The 25,313-nt window shown below is 44.0% G+C and overlaps 1 protein-coding gene across 1 annotated transcript in view; it reads right to left on the bottom strand.

The window, feature by feature from the left end:
• The window catches only part of LOC124555571 (metal cation symporter ZIP14-like), a 222,960-nt gene extending 208,179 nt beyond the window's left edge, over positions 1-14,781 (bottom strand). The window contains exon 1 of the mRNA XM_047129533.1: positions 14,723-14,781. The gene's annotated coding sequence lies outside the window, so the exon portion shown is untranslated. The remainder of the gene's footprint in view (positions 1-14,722) is intronic.
• Between the last annotated feature and the right edge of the window lie 10,532 nt (positions 14,782-25,313).

The following is a 25,313-nucleotide window of genomic DNA, read 5'->3' on the forward strand; positions in this document are numbered from 1 at the left end:
GAAGGTGGTTATAGAGTAGTTCCACAGCTTAGACGTTTTATTAGAGTGAAATTAGAATTATATTAATAACTTCAGCTGCTGACGGGTGTTGATATATATCAGCAGGGACAGGTTTAAGTAGTTCTAAGTTCTAGGGGACTGATGACCTCAGATGTTAAGTCCCATAGTGCTCAGAGCCATTTTGAACCCCGTTGATATATATCAACGCCCGTCAGCAGCTGGAGGTATTAATATAATTCTAATTTCGTTCTAGACGGCTGCAGGTCATATTTCATTGTATCCATCCTCCAGTGACGCGTTAAGAGAGCTTACAGTAAGTATGGTGTTTCTTTTTTAAAATTTTTGTTTTGTTTTTTTGTTTCTTAAGTGACACACACTCAGCTACAAGGTACGATTACTCCGAAATCCGACAACCGATGGCTGTGGCTGGTCGCAGATGGACACTGGAGAATATAAATCATCCTGAAGGTAATTTAATGCGTGTGAGTGACGTTACACTGGACAGACTCTGTGAACCACCTCCAAACACGTCACCATCCTGCGGAATCTGATTCCAACTCAGGGCCGCCTCGACAGAAAGCGTTGCTATCTAACGGAGGCCCACGCGCCAGTGATGTGACTCAAGCCAGGCCACTGACGCTCTGCAGTATGCAACATTTCCGCGTTGTCATTTATACAGGAACGTGTATGACGCTTGCTTCTCCAACGAAAAAGTCCTAGGTGGCTTTCGCGCCAGATTCATAGCTTTGTTTTATAAACTTGTAGCAGGTCCCTACACCGTATACTTAACGTTTAGGTCTCCAAATCCAATAGGTGCTCCACGGATGCTTCGTTTTGGTGAAGGATTGCCTGGTTCTGATTAAGATTATCGTCGACTGCAGCTGATATGTGTTGTAGCCGACTGTGTGCATTTGCACAAGTTTTATAAATTGATGAGGAGCGGTTTAGTTTACTGGATACACATCAATTATTTGTGAACATGGCTGCGTGCTATTAATTTACAGATTACTAAATATCACAGTGGCTTAATTTGGTAAAAATGAGTATCTTATTCTTTGTCAGTACTCATGTTACATGTGAAACGCAAGTTTAACAACAAAGTAAAACATCTTGTCTATTATACCACGCATGTTACCAAGGTTTCATTAGATATTCATTTATAGAGTAGAAGAAAATATTAAGCAGAAATGTAGCTAGCTTTCGCAATTGTTCCGTTGCATTTACCGAGTGTTGAGGAAACAGTGACATATCACTCGACCCGAAACAGGTGTGATGAAATCAGATTCAGTTTTGCTAAATTAGTGTGCTGTTTGCATCGCCCAAAAGCTGTACTCGGGCAGAAGCGAGTGTTGTGAAACCACGTGAGGTCAGCCTTCAGTTCGCGCAAGAATGCCATCTGGCTGGAGCCACTCCTTTCCACTCAACGAAACTCGATTTTCAGCTTCTCAACGAACATAACATTGTACCTGAAGGAGAGGCTATCAGCTCTGTCTTTAAATACATTTGCCCCATACGCGAATCTAATTATGGCAAACGGCGATGTTTTTCTAATTTCTATTGGCTGCAGTCTAAAAATGGTACTTACACATGAAAAGAAAATGGAAATTACTGTGTTTAATAGCACATCCTTCTGATTAGCTGGTTTTGATCACCTTTCAGAGAGTATGACAACATGTTCAATGATTTTGACACTCGCACATTTTGATTGGCCCCTACCGAGTGCAGTCATATTTCTTAGAAAGCATTGATCCTCGCTTTGTTCATAAGACTGAACACACAACTCCTTGTGTAATTTAGAAAGAGCGAATAAGTTATACGGTTAATGTTACACTGCAGAGATTTTTCTTAAGTCAGAAGAATTCACATGCGTTTTGTAGGACGATTGTGTATGTGGTGGTTTACTTGTAGTCTATACAGTTTATTAACAAGTTCTTCATCATTATCCACCATTTAACATCTACTGACATACGAAGGTTGCCTTCAAACTTCTCCTCGCATTACACTCTTTAGCTACGCGGATACATGTCGTGCCTACACAATTTCTGTCATTTCTCTGATTTCCATTATATCGTTGTCTCGGTCCTTTATTGTCCTTGGTGCAAGTACCTCCCATTCTCAGGGCTACAAGCGTTTCTCTATGTAGAGAACCAAAAGCACTGCACGCCATACCGTTGAAACCGAGAGGTTACGAGATCGAACCCTAGTCGGACCACGAAAATTTTCAGCTTGCCTTCAATCTAGCCTTCACATTTCAACGATGTAAGGAGACTCTAGGAACGACACATTGTCCGGACTCCACTTTAAAGTGTTGGTCCCCTTTCCCCGGTTAGATAACGGAGGTAAATTAGGGACACCCGCATCCTATTGAAACACTTGCATGTAGCCACTGAGCCATACGGAATTATTATTGTTATTACTCCACGCCATTTTTCCTCGCCAAGAAATTCTATGAAGTCATTGGTAATTGTCCCATTTTGTTTTCAAAACATGTTCAAATGGCTCTGAGCACTATGGGACTTAACTTCTAAGGTCATCAGTCCCCTAGAACTTAGAACTACTTAAACCTAACCAACCTAAGGACACCACAACATCCATGCCCGAGGCAAGATTCGAACCTGCGACCGTAGCGGTCGCGCGGTTCCAGACTGCAGCGCCTAGAACCGCTCGGCCACTCCGGTCAGCTTTTGTTTTCAATCCTCCCCTCTTCTTCTTCTTTCTTCCGGTGTTACGCATTTTCCTATTTCCCATTTTCAGTTCCTTTGCTATCTGCGATTAGTTGCTATTTGATCTCTCCACCTCTTTCTTTGTCTACCTATTCATCTTTACCCTAGTGGTCAACAATTCATTACTATTTTAGGCATTCTATTTTCATTTAGTCTTGTGATGTGATCTCTCAATTTCTGCAATCTTTGATTTGTTCATTTATGCTTTTAAGTATTTTCTCTTGTCTGATTGTTGTACACCTAACGATATCATGCCCGCCCGGTCGGCCGTGCGGTCAAACGCACGGCTTTCCGGGCGGGAAGGAGCGCCGGTCCTCGGCACGAATCCGCCCGGCCGATTTGTGTCGAGGTCTGGTGAACCGGCCAGTCTGTGGATGGTTTTTAGGCGGTTTTCCATCTGCCTCGGCGAATGCGGGCTGGTTCCCCTTATTCCGCCTCAGCTACACTATGTCGGCGATTGCTGCGCAAACACTTTCTCCACGTACGCGTACACCACCATTACTCTACCACGCAAACATAAGGGTTACACTCGTCTGGTGTGAGACGTTCTCTGGGGGTCCACCGCACAATAACCCTGGGTTCGGTGTGGGGCGGCGGAGGGGTGAAGTGGACTGCGGTAGTCGTCGTGGGGTTGCGGACCTCTGCGGCTGCGGCGGGGACGGTCCCCGGTTAACATAACATAACATAACGATATCATACAGTCTATAGCGAGTTCTTCTTCTTATTAAAAACCTCATTTCCGCAGCTTGTATTACTCATTCGTTCCAGCTGTTATTGTTCAGGCCTCACTGCCACAACTTACAGATGGTATTGCCATTGTATTTCAGAACTTCTTTAAGGTTTCTTTGATCATCTTTTTATTTATTGTTCTGTAGTGACCCTATTAATATAAATGAATCTTTAATTTTTTTCGGTATATCCTTTTTGTTTGTGAAGGATATGGTATTTCCCAAGACGTTGAATTCAGTCATACTCTGTATTTTCTGGTCATTTACTACAATTTTTCTTTGGACCGGGTCTCGGCCTTTGACACCCATGGTTCCAAACTTCATCTTTGGTGGTTGGTATGAGATCACAGAGCTGCACCTGTCGTTACACCATATCCCAAACTTTTCTGATTGACAAGTCTGGTGATCTGGCAGGATAGGGCAAAAGGCTGACATCCTGTGACAAAAAGAAGGCATGTGTTCGTGCAGCAACATGTGGTCATGCATTATCTTGCTGAAAAATGCGCCTGGGGTGTTGTGGAAAAAGAATATGACTACAAGTCACAGGATGTAATTCACGTAGGTCACACTGGTCACAGTGCCCTGGAAATGCACCAACGGTGATTTATGGTTGTACCTAATAGCGTCCCACACCATAAGGCGTTTAGTTGGCGCTGTATGTCTTGTGCGAATGCAGTCACCTTGATGCCGCTCCCCCTGTCTGCGGCGAACCAAAATGCGCTCATCATTTTCAAACAAGCTCAGAAACTGATTTCGTCTGAAAACACCATCTGATGCCATTCCTGTTCCAAGAGATGTCGTTCTATGCACCATTCCCGTCTAGCATGATTCTGCACTTTCATCAAAGGTAGTCAGAAAAGTGAACGTAACCCATACCGTAATAAACGGCGATGAACCGTCACCCCTGATAGCGTACGATGTGTTACACTGTTCCGCTGTTGCGCCAGAGCCGAGGATGACGAAGATCTGTCCTGGAAATGCCATTCGGATGAGGTGTCGACCGTCGCGGGGGATGGTGTGGGTGGTGCGACATGACTCATCTCGTCGTGTCCTATGGCCTTCCGTGAACTATTCTGGGCACACCCGTTGCATTGCTGAAACACTTCGTCCCACACGAGCAGTAGTTTCCAGGATGTATGCATCACATCCTCTCATGCCAATAATACACCCTCTTTCAGACGCACTGAGTTGACGGTACGGTTCGCGCATACGTCTGCGAGGCATCCTGCACGTCTGCTCAAGTCACGCTGATCCACCTTGGTTTATGGCGACGACTAGGGCCGCAAGTACATTTTACCGGTAGGTGGTGTTGCGCCGCGATATCGATGTTGACCTTGAACCCGCGGGCCAACATGGTTCAAATGCTAATCATTTCTGCACAACATACGAATATACATGTCCTGTGAATATGAACGTCCTATCTGTAGTCGTTCAAAGTGTTCTGTTTATTTGTTATTTTTTAAACATGAGTGTATTTTGAATATAGGAAACTGAAATAAATATGCTAGAGAATGAGTTGATTAAAAAAAAAAAAATCCTGTGGCCGGTGGTAAAATTTCAACCGTTCAAGTCACCAAGCCCACATAGAATCTTTCCAGCTCTACTGCGGGAGAGAGTTTAATTAGATAACTATATAGGCTGTTTAAGGTTAGCCCAGTAGCAGAAATCATTCGTAATGCTTAGAGGACGGTGAGGGTTGTTTTCATTCCGAAGCCAGGGAAAATTTATCATACCAAGGCCAAGGATAGGAGACTGATCAGTCTGTCCTCCTTCCTTCTTAGACATTAGGAAAACTGGTTGATGTGTGTCTTAGGGAAAAGAGGTTAACTGACATTCCTCTACAACTCATCCAACACGCATATCAACCAAGCAAATCGTGTGAAACAGCACTTCACCAAATTGTTGGGAAGGTCGTAAAAGCACTACAGTTTCAGGGAATTGCTCTTTGCATCTTCCTGGTTAGCGAGAGGGGCTTTTAGAAATACGACGTTCGATTCCATGGTTACAGCTGTAGAAGAGCATGACACTGAGACCACCAGATGTAGGTGGATTAAGACTACGTTGAGCAGAAATAAGGTAGAAGCAACCATGTTGAATGATAAATTAGTGGTCAACACCACCAGAGGGTATCCACAAGATAGGGTTTTATCCCAACTACTGAGAAAGCTTGTTGTGAGTGAACTCATGGAAGAGCTAAATGCTAGAGTCTACTTTTGCCAAGGATACGTGGACGACTTAGTCATACAGTACTTAGCAAATTAGCTAGTACTGTCAGAACAATGGTACAATGTGCACTGAGCATTCTGTAAAAGTGTTGCAGGAAACAGGATCTACGGATCAGCCCCAAGAAAACTGTTGTAGCACCATTACGAGGAAGCATATCCAGCACACGTACTGGAATCTTAAGTTTCTCGATGAAAAGCTACTTTCAGAGGAGGCAGTGAAGTATCTAGGAGTAACCCTGGACGCAAAACACGGATGGACCCTTCACATAAGGAATGTATGTCCCAACGTGAAAGGTACTCTTAAGAGCACAAGAAGATCGTATGGAAAGAACTGAGGTCTAAATACCAAGAGTACGTACTGGTTGTACACTGATGTAATAATACCTATGATAGTAATGGTCTGCAGTATGGTGGAACAAAATAGAACAGGAGGTGGCTACTAAGAAGTTAAGCAAGCTGCATGGCTGCTAAGGAGCTTGGCAAGTTGCAGAGGCTGGCTTGTTTAGCTATTATAGGCAAAATTAGCTGCATACTCACTGCTGGAATGGAGAACCTGCTGGACATGCCCACATTAAACCTATAGATAAAATTGAGGCAGCAGCAGAGGCATACAGACTAAAAACTAGAAACAACTGGATGATTTTAGGATATCCAGAATCCCACACCAAAATAGGGAATGTTGCAAACATAGGAATGGTCGGGTAAATGCCGGCTGTATATACAATAACCTACAGCTGCTTCCATAAACCTTTCATAAATGAACCACCGCACCGTACAGCGTGCAGAGACATAGTCTGATTTATTGACGGGGTCGAAAACAGACAAAGATACTGGGGCCTGGGTATGTGAGGTACAACCTAATCCAGAGAGCGCAATCTCTCTAGGGAAGGATTGGAAAAGGGCGCAGGTCATCCCCGTTTTCAAAAAGGGACGTCTAACAGATGTGCAGAACTATAGACCTATATCTCTAACGTCGATCAGTTGTAGAATTTTGGAACACGTATTATGTTCGAGTGTAATGACTTTTCTGGAGACTAGAAATCTACTCTGTAGGAATCAGCATAGGTTTCGAAAAAGGCGATCGTGTGAAACCCAGCTCGCGCTATTCGTCCACGAGACTCAGAGGGCCATAGACACGGGTTCCGAGGTAGATGCCATGTTTCTTGATTTCCACAAGGCGTTTGATACAGTTCTTCACAGTAGTTTAATGAACAAAGTAAGAGCATATGGACTATCAGACCAATTGTGTGATTGGACTGAAGAGTTCCTAGATAACAGAACGCAGCATGTCATTCTCAATGGAGAGAAGTCTTGCGAAGTAAGAGTGATTTCAGGTGTGCCGCACGGGAGTGTCGGAGGACCGTTGCTATTCACAATATATGCAAATGACCTTGTGGAAAACACCGGAATTTCAATGAGGCTTTTTGCGGATGATGCTGTAGTATATCGAAAGGTTGTAACAATGGAAAATTGTACTGACATGCAGGATGATCTGCAACGAATTGATTCATGGTGCAGGGAATGGCAATTGAATCTCAATGTAGACAAGTGTAATGTGTTGCGAATACATAGAAAGAAAGATCCTTTATCATTTAGCTACAATATAGCAGGTCAGCAACTGGAAGCAGTTAATTCCATAAATTATCTGGGAGTTCGCATTAGGAGTGATTTAAAATGGAATGACCATATAAAATTAATCGCCGGTAAAGCAGATGCCAGACTGAGATTAATTGGAAGAATCCTAAGGAAATGCAATCAGAAATCAAAGGAAGTAGGTTACAGTACATTTGTTCGCACAGTGCTTGAGTACTGCTCACCGGTGTGGGGTCCGTACCGGATACGATTGATGGAAGAGATAGAGAAGATCCAACGGAGAGCAGCGCGCTTTGTTACAGGATCATTTAGTAATCGCGAAAGCGTTATGGAGATGATAGATAAACTCCAGTGGAAGACTCTGCAGGAGAGACACTCAGTAGCTCGGTACGGGCTTTTGTTGAAGTTCCGAGAACATACCTCCACCGAGGAGTCAAGCAGTATATTGCTCCGTCCTACGAATATCTCACGAAGAGACCATGAGGATAAAATCAGAGAGATTTTGAGCCCACACAGAGGCATACCGACAGTCTTTATTTCCACGAACAATACGAGACTGGAGTTGGAGGGAGAACCGATAGAGGTACTCAAAGTACCCTCCGCCACACACCGTCAGGTGGCTTGCGGAGTATGGAGGTAGATGTAGATGTAGAAGCTGGCTACGTTATTCCGGGAGGAAATATGTGCTGTCATTGTGCTGGCGGATTTGAGTCCGCGTAGGTACTACAAAGGTCGTAGCATCTACGTTTATTCAGACCGCCAAGCAGTTCTGAAATCTCTATCAGCCCCTGCAACGAGATCAAAGATCGTTGCAGAATGCCCCAAAGCCCTTATGACACTAGGGGAGAAGCCGCGCGGTGTAGCCGCGCGGTATAAGGCGTATTGTCACGGTCCGCGCGGCTCCCCCCAGTCGGAGGTTCGAGTCCTCCCTCGGGCATAGGTGTGTGTGTCGTCCTTAGCGTAAGTTAGTTTAAGTTAGATTAAATAATGTGTAAGCTTAGGGACCGATGACCTCAGCAGTTTGGTCCCATAAGACATTACCACAAATTTCTAAAAAACGCTGGGGAAAAGCAACAGGTTACAGCTGCTGTGGGTCACTGCTCACTTAGGAATCAGTGGCAATGAACAAGCTGATGGGCTATCTAGGACAGGTGCGACAGCACCATTTATTGGGGCGGAACCAATCCTAACCATCACTAAGGCTAGCTTATTGGAGTATGATCCAAAAGCAAAAACGTGGCAAGAGAAGTTCTGCAACACTGGTCTTGAACAAGAGACAGACTAAAGCCACGGGAGTACTAATAACAGGCCATGGGAACTTTAAGAAACACCTACACATGATGGGTACAGAGAAAGGACAACGTAGGTTTAATGTATGTGGTGAGGATGGTGAAACAACATCACACTAATCTTCTAGTGCAAAGCTTTCGAGATCAAAAGACACAGAATATTTGGATCATAAAATCCTGAGGAAACTGAGTCTAATAAACAACAAATAAAGGGCCCCTCACTACTCTTCAAGGGCACTGATTGGCTTTGCTGGGATTAGACGCAGCGCAACAGCACAACAGAGCCTGATTCGTTGCGGGAAATTGTGGGATGGGGCCACTGCTATTTTTATCTTCTTGTTCAGATCAAATGAAAAATCAAATACCTAAATTACAGAAAATATCTGAAACTTGGAAATGCAAATAAAATACATTTAAAAATCCAAATAATGACTTGTTTGTGAAAATCATTCATAAACGATAGATTATTGGCCTGGAACTCTGTTTCTAGGTTTTATTTATGTCGTGTAATGTCTTCTACACTTGGCCTAACAATAATGTTAGTCAGTTCATCACATTCGAACACAATTTACTGACTTACTGTTTTATTGTATCACTGCAAAATGCGGTTTACATTGAGCATTGCGTAAGAGTATAAGCTCAAGATAGGTGCAAAATTTGAGAATGTAAAGGCCTTACCGATTGACAGCGAAACTTAGTGAATAAGTAAACTGTATGTAGTACGAGTCGCAGTTAAAACCAGAGGAGTGCCGCTTTCGGAACGCGAATTACGATCTGATTTAGAGACGCAGAAATGTAAGTGATGCTGCGGTGTGGTGTCGTGGTTCATTAAATGTGTGCTGAGAGAGGTAAATAACTGGATTCGCATTCAGCGTTGAAATATCCATACAACTTTTTTTCTTTCTTAATTTGATTTTGGTGGTGGTGGTGGTTTTGGGGGAGGAGACCAGACAGCGAGGTCATTGGTCTCATCGGATTAGGGACGGATGGGGAAGGAAGTCGGCCGTGCCCTTTGAAAGGAACCATCCGGGCATTTGCCTGGAGCGATTTACGGAAATCACGGAAAACCTAAATCAGGATGGCCGGACGCGGGATTGAACCGTCGCCCTCCCGAATTTGATTTTGGCCTGAAGGTCATACAGCTAAGGTCGTATACATTTACGTTTCCCTAAATCAGTGAAGATGAATGTCGAGATTTTTATTTAAAAGGACATTTGGCTTCCTTCCTCATTATTATCTCAACCAAAGTAAAAAGAAGTAGTGTTCAAAGTTACGTGGATGATGCGGGCATTACAGATGAAGTACACGCTCCTGTTACAGTCGCATTAGTTTAAACGACCCGTCTTAGCATTTGCTTTAAGCGATCTAGGGAAAGTAGAAAATCCTTAACACGGATGGCTTAATGGGGATTTGAATTAGCTACTGTGTCCCAGTATAAATTTGGTGTGCAAGCCTAAAATTTATCAAGCGAACTCACATCCGAGGAGGCCAGCTCGGAGCCAGGGTGCCAATCGGAATGCCAATAAGGTGTAGCAGAAGGCAGGGCACCAGGCAAATATTGCCATACAATCTCCCAGCGAGGGAAGCAAAATAGTAAACGCTGCAGTACAACATGACAAGACAGTATGAAGTAACACTCAGTACCTCGAAGCGCTGGAACACCACTGCAGTAGTCAAACACTGCAGAAAGACGCGAGCTCGGCAACCCAGACCCATTGTTGAGCCGCCACAGTAAGGCAAGGAGTTCTGACAAGACTAATAAACGAAGGCATATTCGCTCATGCACCCAGAGCCATTGTGGCATAGACGTGTGGTTCAAATGGCTCTGAGCACTATAGGCTTAACTGCAGTGGTCATCAGTCCCCTAGAACTTAGAACTACTTAAACCTAACTAACCTAAGGACATCACACACATCCATGCCCGAGGTATGATTCGAACCCGCGACCGTAGCGGTCGCCCGGTTCCAGACTGTAGCGCCTAGAACCGCTCGGCCACTCCGGCCGGCCATAGATGTGTGCTTGGCACTTTAAATAACGGGGCGTTTGGTCCTCGAGGACACATTCAGTAGTGTAGGAGTCATGTCGCCATTCTGCCCGTGTCGACAGAACCAGAGAAAATGCCGGTCTGTTGAGGTTCAGTGAAACCAGAAGAAGACGGTCGATGACGGTCCACTTGCTACCCGCCTGCTAAATTTGACGCCGAGACGCAGCCAACCTGATGCAAGCCACAGCTGTGGTCTGCCGAGCTGCCAACTGGGACATCTTGGATGAGGAGCAGACAGGAGTGCTCACGCCCTCCCACTGAGGGTTGCTCACGTATGGTCTGCAAGTTGACATCCCCACACTGCCCAGGTGTAGGACTTTCGAGCAGCCCACTGGTCGGCTCGTGAACATCTGCAGATGGTGGGGACCAGGGCCTAGCCTTCACGACAACCGACGTCCTGCACCACACAGTCGGCTTTCCTTCCCTGTGCATGTGACGGGCTGTCTGTGGGAGTACGGAAGAGTAAGGCCGCACTGTACTGCAGAGCCTCTGGCGCGGGCCGCACTCGCCTATCTCTACGCTGCCGCCTGCACGAAAACGTACCGGCTACGGCACACTGCCTGCGGTGACTCGCCGACGAGCTGTCAGTGCTTCACGGCGCGCACTCAGGCTCGGCCGCTGTACCACGCACTGAAGCAGCTTTATTACTCTGTATACTCATCCTGGCGAATAAATTTCACTACAGATAGTGTTGTGTTTCTAAAGCTCCTACCAACATTTCGTAGGACCGTTCTCCAACACACTGTGCCCGGCCTCTTGCACTCGAAGTGACCGTAGTTCCTAGAGTTGCCAAATGACGTCTTCCCGAATGCAAGTCCAGTGCCTTAGCACTGCGCCACCTCGCTTGATTGTGTTATCCCAGCTGTTGCTGAGGCTGTAATGGCATTGCCGCCGATGGGACGTTACAAACTGAGCTTGCTCTTTAAGTTCTTTGATTTATTTTCACGGAAATTTTAGTCTATCGCGTACAAAACTTTCCTTCAGGTAATCGTTAGTTTTGAACTGCAGGGTGTTCGACAATGTTTTGATGATTTCAAATTTGAATATCACACAAATTGATCGTGAAACAAAGTTGAACATTTTACACAAGGTACAACATTTGTTCAAGTTTACTTACGAAATACTACAACGAGCAATGACAACCATTCGCGGCTACACAATACTCGAGGCGTTTCACTCAGTTTTTGAACACTTCTTTCATATCTGCTGGACGAAGTCTGGTAATTTCATCGTGAATTCGTTCTTTTAACTGTTGCAAGCTTCTCCTCTGGCCAGTGTACACTCTCGCCTTCAAATAATCCCGTACCTAAAAAGTCTGGTACAGTTAGATGAGGCGAGAGAGGTGGTCATTCCACAGAAGCGCGTGTGGAAATTGCGCGGTTACCAAACGCTTCACGGAGACCTTGCATGGTCTTGTTGGGCGTGTGGCATATTCAGCATTTGGGCATGTTTTCGTAACGAACGACGAGGGCTTGCCTGTAAACTGTCACGCACACGTTCGATATTCTTGTGGGTTCGGACGGTTTTCCGAGTGCCGGTTGAATTTCGGTTCGATGCAGTGGCAGTTGCACGAAAGTTTCTTACCCAATTCCATATTGCTCCACGAACAGGAATTTGATATCGCAGCTCAATATTGAAATGTTTACGAAAGGCTCGTTGCGTGCGTATGACATATTCGCCACAGCGAAAATAGCACAACACCGCGAACGCACGATGTTGCTTCGACCAGTACGAGACGATTGCTGACCTTCTATGGCATAAAACTTGACACTCCTCACTACAGATAGACGGCGCCACTGTCGCTGTATTTTAATTTTAGTTCGCGTTATTCAAATTTCAAATCGTAAAAATATTGTGAAATACCCTATATAAGTGTAATACGTTCGCGAAGGGCACTTTATAGTTTTCACTTATTCTGCATCCTACTTATTAAACCAAATTAAGGGGAGGTTTGGCCCAATAAGAGCATGTTCCTTGAGAATTTTTTTCTCGGGATGTGTTATAGATATCAATGTCAAATTTAGTCAAAATGTTTATTGATATTTCCTCTACAAACTGGAATTTTTTCGACCGGAAATGTCTAGGAACAAAGGCGGAAGTCCCGTCGGAACGAAACAAAATTTCGATGTAGACCTCCACGCGCGGTATGTCACAGGTCAGCCGGCTCGTCTGAAATCAAAATTGAGTTGACGTTAGCGAAGTATGTAAGAATCTTTAGGAGCTGTACCTCACTTAAGTTATTTGGACCATAGGAAACATAATGGCGGCCATTTGAAAAAAATTAGGGTTTTTTTCATCGATTTTTCGACTTCGTCGGCCAAGTAAAAATATTTATAGTTGATGGATCGGAATAAAAGTGGTCCAACTCCTAGACAATTTAGTTAGCTTCGTCGGAAACAAAGAGTGATGCCAATTTGTTCAGAGATTTGAAGTTACCATACCGCGCGATATAAAAAATGTTATTTCGAGAAAAACGCGTTTGACGTTTTGACTGCAAATAAATGCAATATCATGCGAGTTACGTTCTATCTGCTATTCCAGGTCCATAAACTAGTCCTTCCTTTTCCTCACAGAGGGCGTTCTGCTCGATCTGGACCATACTGCGCTGCTCCAGAGCCGCTCGTACGGCCGCTGACAAGCGGTTTTCGGCCGCTTGAATCCGGTGGCGAACTGCGTTGAATAGAGTCGCAGGGTGACGTCCATCGTTGTCATGGTCTTCCGAATTGCTGAATACCCTTCGTTGAAGCTGCTCACTGCCAGGAAAGTTGCAATCTCCACAGTCTTCGCACCCGAATGCAAATGCTTGGGGGCTAACTTCCAAACACGCGCGTTCAGACTTTCATTTGAATTTTGTGTGTTTCTTCCCAAGCACCGGTACAATAACTCGTCCTCCGAAAGAAAAAAATCTGGTGCGTGAAAAAGGCCGATTTCAGGCAGGTGCACTTTTTATTTGTTAAACTGCGAATAACAAACATTTCCGTTCCGTATTCGGAAACACCGTTCCAGGGGTGGATTCTAAACACTTTTAGGATCCAAAAATGCAGTTTTAAAAAATCGATTCTTTTTAACCAAAAGATAGTTTTGTTGGAAGTGCAGTCTTTGGAATAGCGATTATTCGTCAGCAGCCAATTACCTACCCGCTTCTTTGCTGTGTTTAAAACTGCCAGAAATTAAACAACAAATGGGCGTACGAGAATACGACAAGTTGCCTCATCAACTCAGCGAGAAGTTGAAATAAAACAGGCGCTTTAAATAATTTTGTATTGATGAAGGTCGTTCCTTCTTCTTTCCAGTATCTGTACTTGCAGATTTCGACGTGATGGTTGAGCTCAATTTTCTCTGAATAAAAAAACCAACGACATCGTCTAATATAGTTAGGTTACTTCGTTAGGGTCCAAAGGTCCATTAGAGACGAAGAACAAAGCTGAGAAAACAGTAGCATCCTTTTTCATCGACGCGTCCCACCATTTAGCAAAGTGAGTCTTACATCGTCAAATATGACCTCAAATCTTTCCTTATAATAACCCTTTTACTCTCTTCGAACTGCAGCTTGCGAGGTCCCGACATAAAACAAAGAGCAATATGATGCTTCAATACAACGACACGATTTTTACTATTGATTGTCTCAGTAACAAACGCTAAATTGAAGTACGCTTTGACCATGTTAAGAGTGAAAGCGAAGAATTTGCTAAATTTAGGTGTACAAGGAATCACTTAACCCAAAAAATTAAGTGTTAAAAGATGCAATGCATATCACGAAGATGAAGTTCTGTGAAGAAGTGCTGATAATCTAGTTGTTTTTTCAAGTGTTGCAGATTTTAAGAACTGGTAAAATCGACAAAAATCGTGGTACTTTGTCGGTTATTCCATTCAAAAAAGCTGAGACTTAAATAAAGGGAAATTGTTCAGTATCAAATACAACTCTGTTGGCCTTAACAGTGCAACTAGGAATAAACAGAAAACGTCGGTGTGGCTAGAAGGTTAGGATACACTAAGCGCAAACGTGTGAGAACAGGTAGTCATAAAAGGTAGTGAAAATATTTCCCTTTCACAAAATAGGAGGTGTACCTGTTATCACTAAAACTGACGAAAGCCGATGACTAGCGAGTGTCAGACTCACCGGAGCTCCCGTGGCTGCAGCTGGCAGTCGAGTGTCCGGCGCAGTCCGCAGTCCGCAGCCCGCAGCGCAACGAGCGGCAATGAGCGACGAGGCGGCGGACGTGCTGCGTCCCCTCCCACTCACCCAGCTGGCCGCCGGCGCAGCCAATAGACGCTGCCCTACCAAATCCCCCACGCTCACACCGTCACGTCACAGCTGACAGATACTTGGCTCAGCTGTCAGTTTAACTCTGGAGGTGAAACTTCCTGATAAGTTACAAATATTGCCGGTCCGAAACTCCAACCTAGACCCTCCCCTTTAGCGGCTAATGCTCTTACAGAGAAATACTTGTTGTGCAATATGAGTGGCTGGAAGAGCCCGAAGGGCAGGTTCAGCAGTCTAAATTGGAAAGGTACACTACTGGCCATTAAAATTGCTACACCAAGAAGAAATGCAGTTGATAAACGGGTATTCATTGGACAAATATATTATACTAGAACTGATATGTGACTACATTTTCACGCAATTTGGGTGCATAGATCTTGAGAAATCAGTACCCAGAACAACCACCTCTGATCGTAATAACGGCCTTGATACTCCTGGGCATTGAATCAACAGAGCTTGGATGGCGTGTACAGGTACAGCTGCCAATGCAGCTTCAACACGATACCACTGTTCATCGAGAGTAGTGATTGGCGCATTGTGACGAGCCAGTTGCTCGGCCACCATTGACCAGACGTTTTCAGTTGGTGAGAAATCTGGAGAATGTGCTGGCCAGGGCAGCAGTCGAACGTTTTCTGTATCCAGAAAGGCCCATACAGGACCTGCAACATGTGGTCGTGCATTATCCTGCTGAAATGTAGGGTTTCGCAGTGATCGAATGAAGAGTAAAGCCACGGGTCGTAACACATCTGAAATGTAACGTCCACTGTTCAAAGTGCCGTCAATGCAAGCAAGAGGTGACCGAGACGTGTAACCAATGGCACCTCATACCATCACGCTGGGTGATACGCCAGTATGGCGATGACGAATACACGCTTCCAATGTGCGTTCACCGCGATGTCGCCAAACACGGATGCGACCATCATGATGCTGTAAACAGAACCTGGATTCTTCCGAAAAAATGACGTTTTGCCATTCGTGCACCCAGGTTCGTCGTTGAGCACAGCATCGCAGGCGCTCCTATCTGTGATGCAGCGTCAAGGGTAACCGCAGCCTTGGTCTCCGAGCTGATGTCCATGCTGCTGCAAACGTCGTCGAACTGTTCGTGCAGATGGTTGTTGTCTTGCAAATGTCCCCATCTGTTGACTCAGGGATCTAGACGTGGCTGCACGATCCGTTACAGCCATGCGGATAATGTAGTGTTGGCAGTTAGCCAACACTACGCACACTAACTGAGAGAGGAGGCCGAAATGCACGCGTTAAACTCACGCAGGCTGGCGTGAGGTCTGAAACAGGATACGGAATGAATGCTATAAAGAAAAATACGTAGCTGCTGGAATACTTAACTTTAATCCATCATTTGTATACATCGTTCGTGACGGTACTTATAAAGAATATAACTGTTAATGGCGCCTTGCTAGGTCGTAGCCATTGACTTAGCTGAAGGCTATTCTAAGTATCTTCTCTGCAAATAAGCGAGGCTTCGTCAGTGTTGCATCGCTAGCTAAGTCGTCCGTACAACTGGGGCGAGTGCCAGTACGTCTCTCTAGACCTGCCATGTGGCGGCGCTCGGTCTGCAACTACTGATAGTGGCGACACGCGGGTCCGTCGTATACTAATGGACCGCGGCCGATTTAAAAGCTACCACCTAGCAAGTGTGGTGTCTGGCGGTGACACCACAGATAAGATGCCTGTCATCTGGACTGCTAGTGATACGAGGCCGTTGGGATGCAGCACGGCGTTCCGTATTGCCCTCCTGAACCCACCGATTCCATATTCTGCTATCAGTCATTGGATCTCGACCAACGCGAGCAGCAATGTCGCGATACGATAGGGACCGATGACCGTAGCAGTCTGGTACCTTTAATCCCACAAACCAACCAACCCCGATACGATAAACCGCAATCGCGATAGGCTACAATCCGACCTTTCTCAAAGTCGGAAACGTGATGGTACGCATTTCTCCTCCTTACACGAGGCGTCACAATAACGTTCCACCAGGCAACGCCGGTCAACTGCTGTTTGTGTATGAGAAATCGTTTGGGAACTTTCCTCATGTCAGCACGTTGTAGGTGTCGCCACCGGTTCCAACCTTGTGTGAGTGCTCTGAAAAGCTAATCATTTGCATATCAGAGCATCTTCTTCCTGTCGGTTAAATTTCGCGTCTGTAGCACGTCATCTTCTTGGTGTAGCAATTTTAATGGCCAATAGTGTATTTTCTTTTCTTCGCGCCCATAGGCACCTACCTTCACGAAGGGTGTGTGTTGGTTCAGTGTAACTGTAAAGTGTAGGTAACTACTCCTATAATGAGTGTGTGTGCGTAGGGTGGTGCCATGTGCGTGTTGGGTGATGATGAGAGAAGGGAGAGTGCGAAAGCCGGTGCCGACATATAGCTTACTCTTCTCTTACACCAAACGGACCGCCGTGTTTGACGTCCCCATTAGACGGATGGATCACCATTAATAGTATCCCATGTCCTCATTTCACTAGACACTCCGGAGAGGTTTGGTATTTAATCCATGACGTTGGTGTAAGGACTAGCGATCGAGGACTTTACGCCAACACCCCTCCTACCCCTCTGCCGTAAAGGTAAAGGGAAAATTGTTAACAGCACACGGCGTACGAGGACGTCATCCATTGCGCGACGGTGCTTATTGCCGGTTATCTGACGGTAAACGGCGTACGCACGGCGGCACGGCCGTTCATAGAAAAAGTTATTAAGGCCTTATCTCACGGATCACAAGTTTCCGTAACCAAGGTGGCTAACGCACGCTTGTGGCCGGGTCGGATCCCGGCTGTAAAACATTTTTATCTCCAATATTTTGGCGTACGCCTCTTGGTAACCAGACTTTATGCCAGAGCCCTCTGTTAAATTCTAAACCTTTCCGTAGTGGTTCACTGAGTGAGAGCAAGTGACGTTGTTGACCGTAATACGTCCATTGACCGGGGGCATTCGACAGCGGACGGCTCTTTGCAGGCACCGGATTTCACCCTCTCACTTCTCTCTTATTGGCGTCAATAACACAAACACGATACTAAACTTTACACAAATTCGTCACAGTCAGCTATGCCACCTTCCTGTGCAGCAGCGAAGCAGGGCTGTAGGCCGCCTTCAGTCAGTCCAGTAGCCGATCACGGGCTTGAGCAACAGAATTTTAGCTACACACTGTGAGGTGAAGAGCGAGTTTTGGGGCCCTGGAAATGTTGTATATTTTAAGTTGGCGTGGCCGCACTGGACGCCCGTCAAAGCCGGGGCCCGTCAGCAAACACGTGGTGGCAAACGTTACCCGGACGAGAGGGGTAGCCCCAGCGCATGGTCCAGCCGCGTAGCTGGGAATTCCGCTGTGACGAGGACGGTGCTTTGTGACAATCAAGGAGACACACAGGGAATGCCAAAGTTGGCGGACTTTGTGAAACCTTAATGGCAGGCATTTCATAGTCCGTATAGAAATTAATAGTAGCATGATGAATCACGATACCTCAAAAAGAAACATGTACATTACCATTAATTGCACGACGATTGTGTTGGTGTAATCAGATTTTCAATATCTTTATTACTTTAAAGTTTAGTATCTGATGGTAAATTATACAAATAACACCCAGCAACGAGTTTCCAAAATCTAAACGCTTCATCCGATTTTGTCGATCGCTGTGTCTTTAGAATGCTATTACTGTAAACCTAAATTGGTATGAATTGCAGGCATGTAACTTAAATAGTATATGAGTTATTGGAGATCAAAGTGACCGATTATTATCGATCGCACCGAGCGAGGTGGCGCAGTGGTTAGACACTGGACTCGCATTCGGGAGGACGGCGGTTCAATCCCGCGTCCGGCCATCCTGATTTAGGTTTTCCGTGATTTCCCTAAATCACTCCAGGCAAATGCCGGGATGGTTCCTCTGAGAGGGCACGGCCGACTTCCTTCCCCATCCTTCCATAATCCGATGAGACCGATGACCACGCTGTCTGGTCTCCTTCCCCAAATCAACCAACCAACCAACTTATCGATCGCGTCAGGCCATAAGTACTCCACAGTTACACGAAAAAACGGTAGCAGCATGCTTATAAATATATTGATTCATCTGTTTCTTTGTTAATATCCGATATATGCTATTGATGAAGAAACTGGTTAAATATTTACTGTGTTTTAGAAAACACAGAGACATTAGGCTCCTGGCCTATATTTTGCTTCTTTTCTTTTGACATGTGTTTATTTAATTGTTTATGTATTTGATAATGTGTGTTAGAGCGTGTTTATGGTCCAGCCGTAGGAATATTTATTTAATTTCAAGTATTTAAATGTAAATTCAGTATTTCGTATGTGTTTTATGTATGTGTGTGTGCATTGGCTGTAAGACATTGCGGGAGCGCTTTAGCCAATCACAGAGCTCATTAATGGTGAGACTGTATGGAAGTGGGCAGGAGGGCACAGGACACGGGAAGTGCCGTGACGGTGCGAGCGACAGACGCACGGTCGCGAGAGCCACTTGGAGTGTGGAGCGGTTTGCGCGTGGTCGCGAGAGAGAGAAATACTTTGGAGTGCCGACTTGTGCACTTGTGAGCTCTCCGTGGTTTCTACAGAGAAGACGTAGTGTGCGTTTAGAAGTGTGTTGTTGTTCACAACTAATTACGTGCTGTAGGAATCTATTGTTTCACTGTTATTCAACTTCTAATTTATTTAATTGGTCGACCATCGACACCAATAAGTGTTTTGCAGATACATACCGCATTCTCAAAAGTACTTCTACTATCATACTCATCATTTAAAGTCGTCAAGATAGTACCTGCAGATTTTATTTAATAGCAATCTTTGATTTATAAATTTATATGTTTCTTTCATAATTCGCAATTGCCGAGTGATAGAAACCTTCGACCATTCAATTCATGTGTGTATTCTTATCGTATACTGTAGACTCAGCAGTATTTGGCTTGTAATGCGGCAACTACGTATCCCAGCCCCTAGACAACGAAACCAGCCAAAACTTTTTAATATTTCAACGTTGAGTCGGAGGGTGCGTAATTGAGGGCCATCACACCACCATCATTTCATTCCCTCATTTTATTTTGAAAGCCCACAACATTCACACGTACATTTGAAGACAGAACCCTCATATTTTGGGAATGAAAGGTACACAGTCTGATCAAAAGGATCTGGACAACCCTCTGTAATGCTGAATATGTAATGCTGTATTGGAACTGACCACTGGACATAATGATAAACGGAACTGCCAGTATAAAACACGGTGGAGAGGGGAGGGGGGGGGGGGCGCTGCCAGAGTGGCCGAGCGGTTCTAGGCGCTACAGCCTGGAACCGCGCGACCGCTACGGTCGCAGGTTCGAATCCTGCCTCGGGCATGGATGTGTGTGATGTCAAATGGTTCAAATGGCTCTGAGCACTATGGGACTTAACTTCTCGGTTCCAGACTATAGCGCCTAGAACCGCTCGGCCACCCCGGCCGGCTGTGTGATGTCCTTAGGTTAGTTAGGTTCAAGTAGTTCTAAGTTCTAGGGGACTGATGACCTCAGCAGTTAAGTCCCATTGTGCTCAGAGCCATTTGAACCATTTTTTTAGGGGGGAGGGGGCGGAGGCGGGAGTGATGTGTTGTCTGCAGCGAAAGAGTAACAGCAGCACAGGCCGGTTAGGAGAGCTCAGCCACTTACAATGTGGAGTAGTCATTGGATTTCACCCGAGTAACAAATTCATAAGAGACAGTTCAAATGCTCTTAAGTAGCCCAGGTAGATTGTTGGTGATGTGATTCTGATGTGGAAACCCGAAGGAACAACCGCAGTTAAACCATGACCGGCAAGGACCGTCGAGCATTGCGAGTGGTAGTTGTAAAATTCGCACGATTCTGCGGAAGGAATCACTATTGAGTTTCAAGACGCTACCAGCAGTGTTAGTAGCACAATGACTATGCGTATGGAGTTAAAAAGAATGGGGTATAATGATCCGGGCAGCTCCTTGTAAGCCACACATTTCTGTAGTCAAAGCTAAGTGACGCTTGAGATGGTGTAAGGAGCGACGCTATTGGACAGTGGATGATTGGAAAGGAGTGATTTGTTGCAATGAGTCACGCTATACCCTGTGGTAATCCGATGGAAAGGAATAAGTTTGTCGAATGCGTGTAGAATGTTACCTGTCGTCATGTATCGTGTCTGAGGAGACAGAAGCATGTGTTAGGCAATGGTGGACAATAACGTTCATGAAATGAACTGGCTTGCCTAGAGTCCTGACCTAAACCCACTGGGACCTCTTTGGGATCCGTTAGAACTCGACTTTGTCCCAGACCCCAGAGACAGAGATCACAACCTTCTCTGGTTCCTACGTAATAATACTGTACCAACACCCGTTAATTTGATATCGTTTTGTTACGCAACCTGTTTCGATGTTCTAATCACGTCATTTTCAGGAGTATCGCGTGAATGACACCAAGTATCACTTGTGCATGTATAAGACGAGGTACCAATACTCGTATCTCGTTCTGTAGATATCCGAGCATCATGAGGGTATGTGATATTCACACATATGACAGCAACATATGGGAACTATTAGAAGTGCACGACAAACCGGAAAAAATCAGTAACCCTTTGTGACCGACGATCAGCGCTGGTTTAAGAACATTTTTTCACACATGCGACTTATCATTTGGCGCCCTCCATTACCCCATTTCTCTCTTACACTTGCACCCACATCAGTTTTCCCTACTAATTGTGATACACACTGTGTACAAATGTTGCACTCGAACGCCCGCGGCGCCCCTCCCAGATTGGAGCACCAAGTGGGCTATCTTAATTGTGATAAGACGAATAGAGAAATCTTATAGCTGTGGCGCCTTTGGCGCCCTTCTCAGCTTGGTGTCCCAAGTGGTGGCTTGTGTCGCTTGGGCCTTAAACCGGCCTTGCAGAGGAGGAACGCACTATTACTTACCATCTCACCACAAACTGCGTGAATAGATAAGTAGGGAGACAGTAGCGGCCAAACCAGTTAAAACCTGTTTCTTACGTTAAGGTCAGGGGTGTCAGGCTACACCTAAGGCAATTGGAGGAGCAATATTCAAGGTAACCCTGGGGATTCCCCAACCTACCCACGAACCTATTCCAATTGTATGTGGAACATTCAAGGTCATAATGTAACCCAATACCATTCACATGGTCGGCAGGCACGCATGTGATATAAAAATGGCGGGAAATACAGGTCATCACCTTAGGACAATAAGATTTTAAATCCCCCCCAACCTACTCGAAATTTATAAGTAGAACAACTGCATAGGCCTCTTTATTTAAGGTCTGTGCAGCATAGGGAGAGGATCAGATTAATCATATCAAATTGTTATTGATAATAATGTTTTCTCTATAGTTCAGTTATACCCTGTAATGAAAGGGTGAGGTAATAATAACAACGATAAAACAAAGTAATTACGATTTGTTAACAAGAATTTTTTTGTAATACAGTTGTTTTGCAATAACGTTTTGTCATTTATTAATAATAGCTATGGCTTTATTTACAAATGCAATGTTCAATAAATATTTTGATATGAATGATACTTTTTCTGTTTACGATAAACTGCGAAACAGTTTTTTACAGTAAATTTTTCTGATGACTTATATACCTTACTGGTACTATCAGGTACATTAGATCACTAAAAACTAGTAGAGAGAAAAGCCTAAATACTAACTTTCCAGCTTTATTTGTACTTCGGAATTTTTTTCGTTCTGTGTACAGTTTATACAATATTTACATTTTTACTTATTTCTTTCTGATCATTTTTCTTTGTACAATATGTGGGAAATGGGGACTACTAGCAGCAGGGGAAGGAGTACCACACACACATATAAATACACACACACAAATATATACAGTATATACATATATGCACACATAGTGTGCAATCATGTACAAAATTTCCATACAAACGTAGTTTGCTATTAGGTATGCATACTTGTACACACACCTACGACGACTGGTTCATCCAACTATTCTGCATACACATCCACTATTTACAAATAAATAACCATCTGCATACTCAATCTTCCTCAGGTGAATAGTATAAGTAGAGGAGGGTCCTGATCCGGTACCCGCAGATCAACCCATTGTCATCATGATGTGGCAGGCCGACTTTCAGCTGCAGTGCAGAAGTACCTCACGGTCTCGAAATAAAAAGACTACTTGGTGCACCATATGCGAAGTGGCGCAGATGCCCTAAAGCAGGCAGCACTAGTAATCCTCTATCGTGAAAGCCTTTGAGGCTTCGCAATGCACACCCTAACCCCACCTATGAGTGGCACCTGCATCCATGCGATAAGCATACATTTTCGATCTGAGCCCCAGAAACTTCACAACCATTAAATGATTCACCTCGCCTTTCGCCAGGCAGATGACCTTCTTGTTTTGTGGTGTTACTCCACAAGGTTTATCAGACACACATCAAGAAGTGTCGAATGCTTTGCGATTTATCTAATTACTTCATACAGGAACAAAACGAAGATTGCTATACTTTCAGGTACCTCATTACAGCTACTTTTCAAGTTCACCTCCTCCCCATCCAAAAGATACATATAGGAGACGTTTTAGGATTTTTGGCAGGTTATCAAATTTAAAAAAATCTCGTATAAAAACGTTTATTAATTATTGGACATACATTTGCACACAGAAAACGGCTTTTTCTTTATTTTTGTTTGGCGTGGTTTTAATAATATACAGCTTGATTTTTAATTTAGAATTTAAATCTATATTGGTATCAGATAATTCTCTTTCCAACCATTAATTTAACAAGTACAAAGAAAGTATGTTCTCAAATTCCAACACCTCTCTAACTATCTAACTTTCTCGTCTAACTAACCCTTCTATGGCTTCAACAATTATCTCTGTTCCTCCTTCCAAATCTTCTAACTGATAGCGTTCAAGAAGTTTAATTTTGCTTTTTATTTCGTTTATAATTCCACTGTTAAAACACTGCACATCTTCCTGGATGAACGCTACCAAATCTTTTGCTGCACATTATTGCGGGTATAGAACTTTAAAATTACAATTGTTTCAAACAAATTACATTTAAGTGTTGTTATTCCATTGGTTTTAAACTCTGAAAATAGTTGTTTTGTTCTAAATGTACAACATCCAGCCCACCACATTTAGATAGAATGTAACCATCCTTTTTAAGCAGTTCCATGCGAGAATGGAGCTTAACAGATTTTTCATACATCCTTTAGTGTAGTAGACGTCCTCTAGTCCACAATTTTCGGCCAATACTCCAACATATGGCCATTTACTATTGCTGGCAACAGTAAATGGTGATATTTTATATTCTCAATTTGTGTATTGATTCTTCCATGCACTGTGTGTAAACTAATTTTCAAGTTTTACTTGGACGTCTGCAATGGATTTTTCTTGCTCGAATAGCAGTTTATTTTCCTTCTTTCTGGCAATTGTCTTCCCATACACTCCAGTTCTCGTTTGTTGACTTCGATCCCTTCCAGTTCCAGTTTTATTTTTCGTGCACCATAACTTACTAACTGAATTTGAGGGAGTAATTTCTTTACTAGAAATGGTTTAAGTCTGTACAATACATTTTCCGTTTTTCTTAAGATTTATGGAATAATGTATTAATATCACTATCAGAAGGTATTGTGGAGAACAATGTCCTGGATAGAGAGAAATATGTTTCTCCTAACTTAATATAGCATTTTGTATAATACCTGTATCGTTTGTAGTGGAGTCACTGTTAAGAATCTCCATGTAGTTTATGGGTAAAAAGTTAGAACTATTGGCAGACAGAGCACATTTTACAAGTTTTTCATGATCTCGATTGTCTGTAAGTCTTACCTGCTCACTAGTCAGTTTTCAGGTATTCTTTTTGCCTCAGTAATAAAAAACTGCAGAACACTGTTAAAGACCACACAGAAGCTATTTTGTAAGTTATTTGAAAACCTACATCAGATAGAAACAGTTGACACAGAGCAAATTCAAGAACATTTTAAGTACTGTTTGTTAGCGCTTAAAACGCTTATACAGTTTTACCCAGGGTCAAACACGCGATCCACCCTGCAGTCTTATATTGTAGCTCCAGCCTGGTAATATCGTGTTCCTTAGCAAAGAACGACGTAGGAGTTTCTTATAGATGCATGTCTGCATACTTTATAAATCCGATAAGGTTTTTATCGATAACTTTGTCCACTCCTGGGATTCCGATTTGACATGCAAATTTGTTTTGTATCTTTACTCTATAGTTGGAGCTCATCCAAACTTAAACAATCAATCCCAACTGTCCTATCCATGCTTACAATCACATTATCATTTCTCTGGCAGCCTCTGTTCATGCAGAAGTCGAGGTTTGATACTAGGTAGTCAAATATCTCCATTGTGTTGAAAATCCCAGCAAAATCTTGTGTTATTTCCAAAACCAAAAGGTAATAGTCGCCCACATAAAGCTCTTGCAATATTCCAGCATCTT

Source organism: Schistocerca americana, chromosome X, assembly GCF_021461395.2.
Source record: "Schistocerca americana isolate TAMUIC-IGC-003095 chromosome X, iqSchAmer2.1, whole genome shotgun sequence".
In the NCBI taxonomy this organism is placed as follows: Eukaryota; Metazoa; Arthropoda; class Insecta; order Orthoptera; family Acrididae; genus Schistocerca; species Schistocerca americana.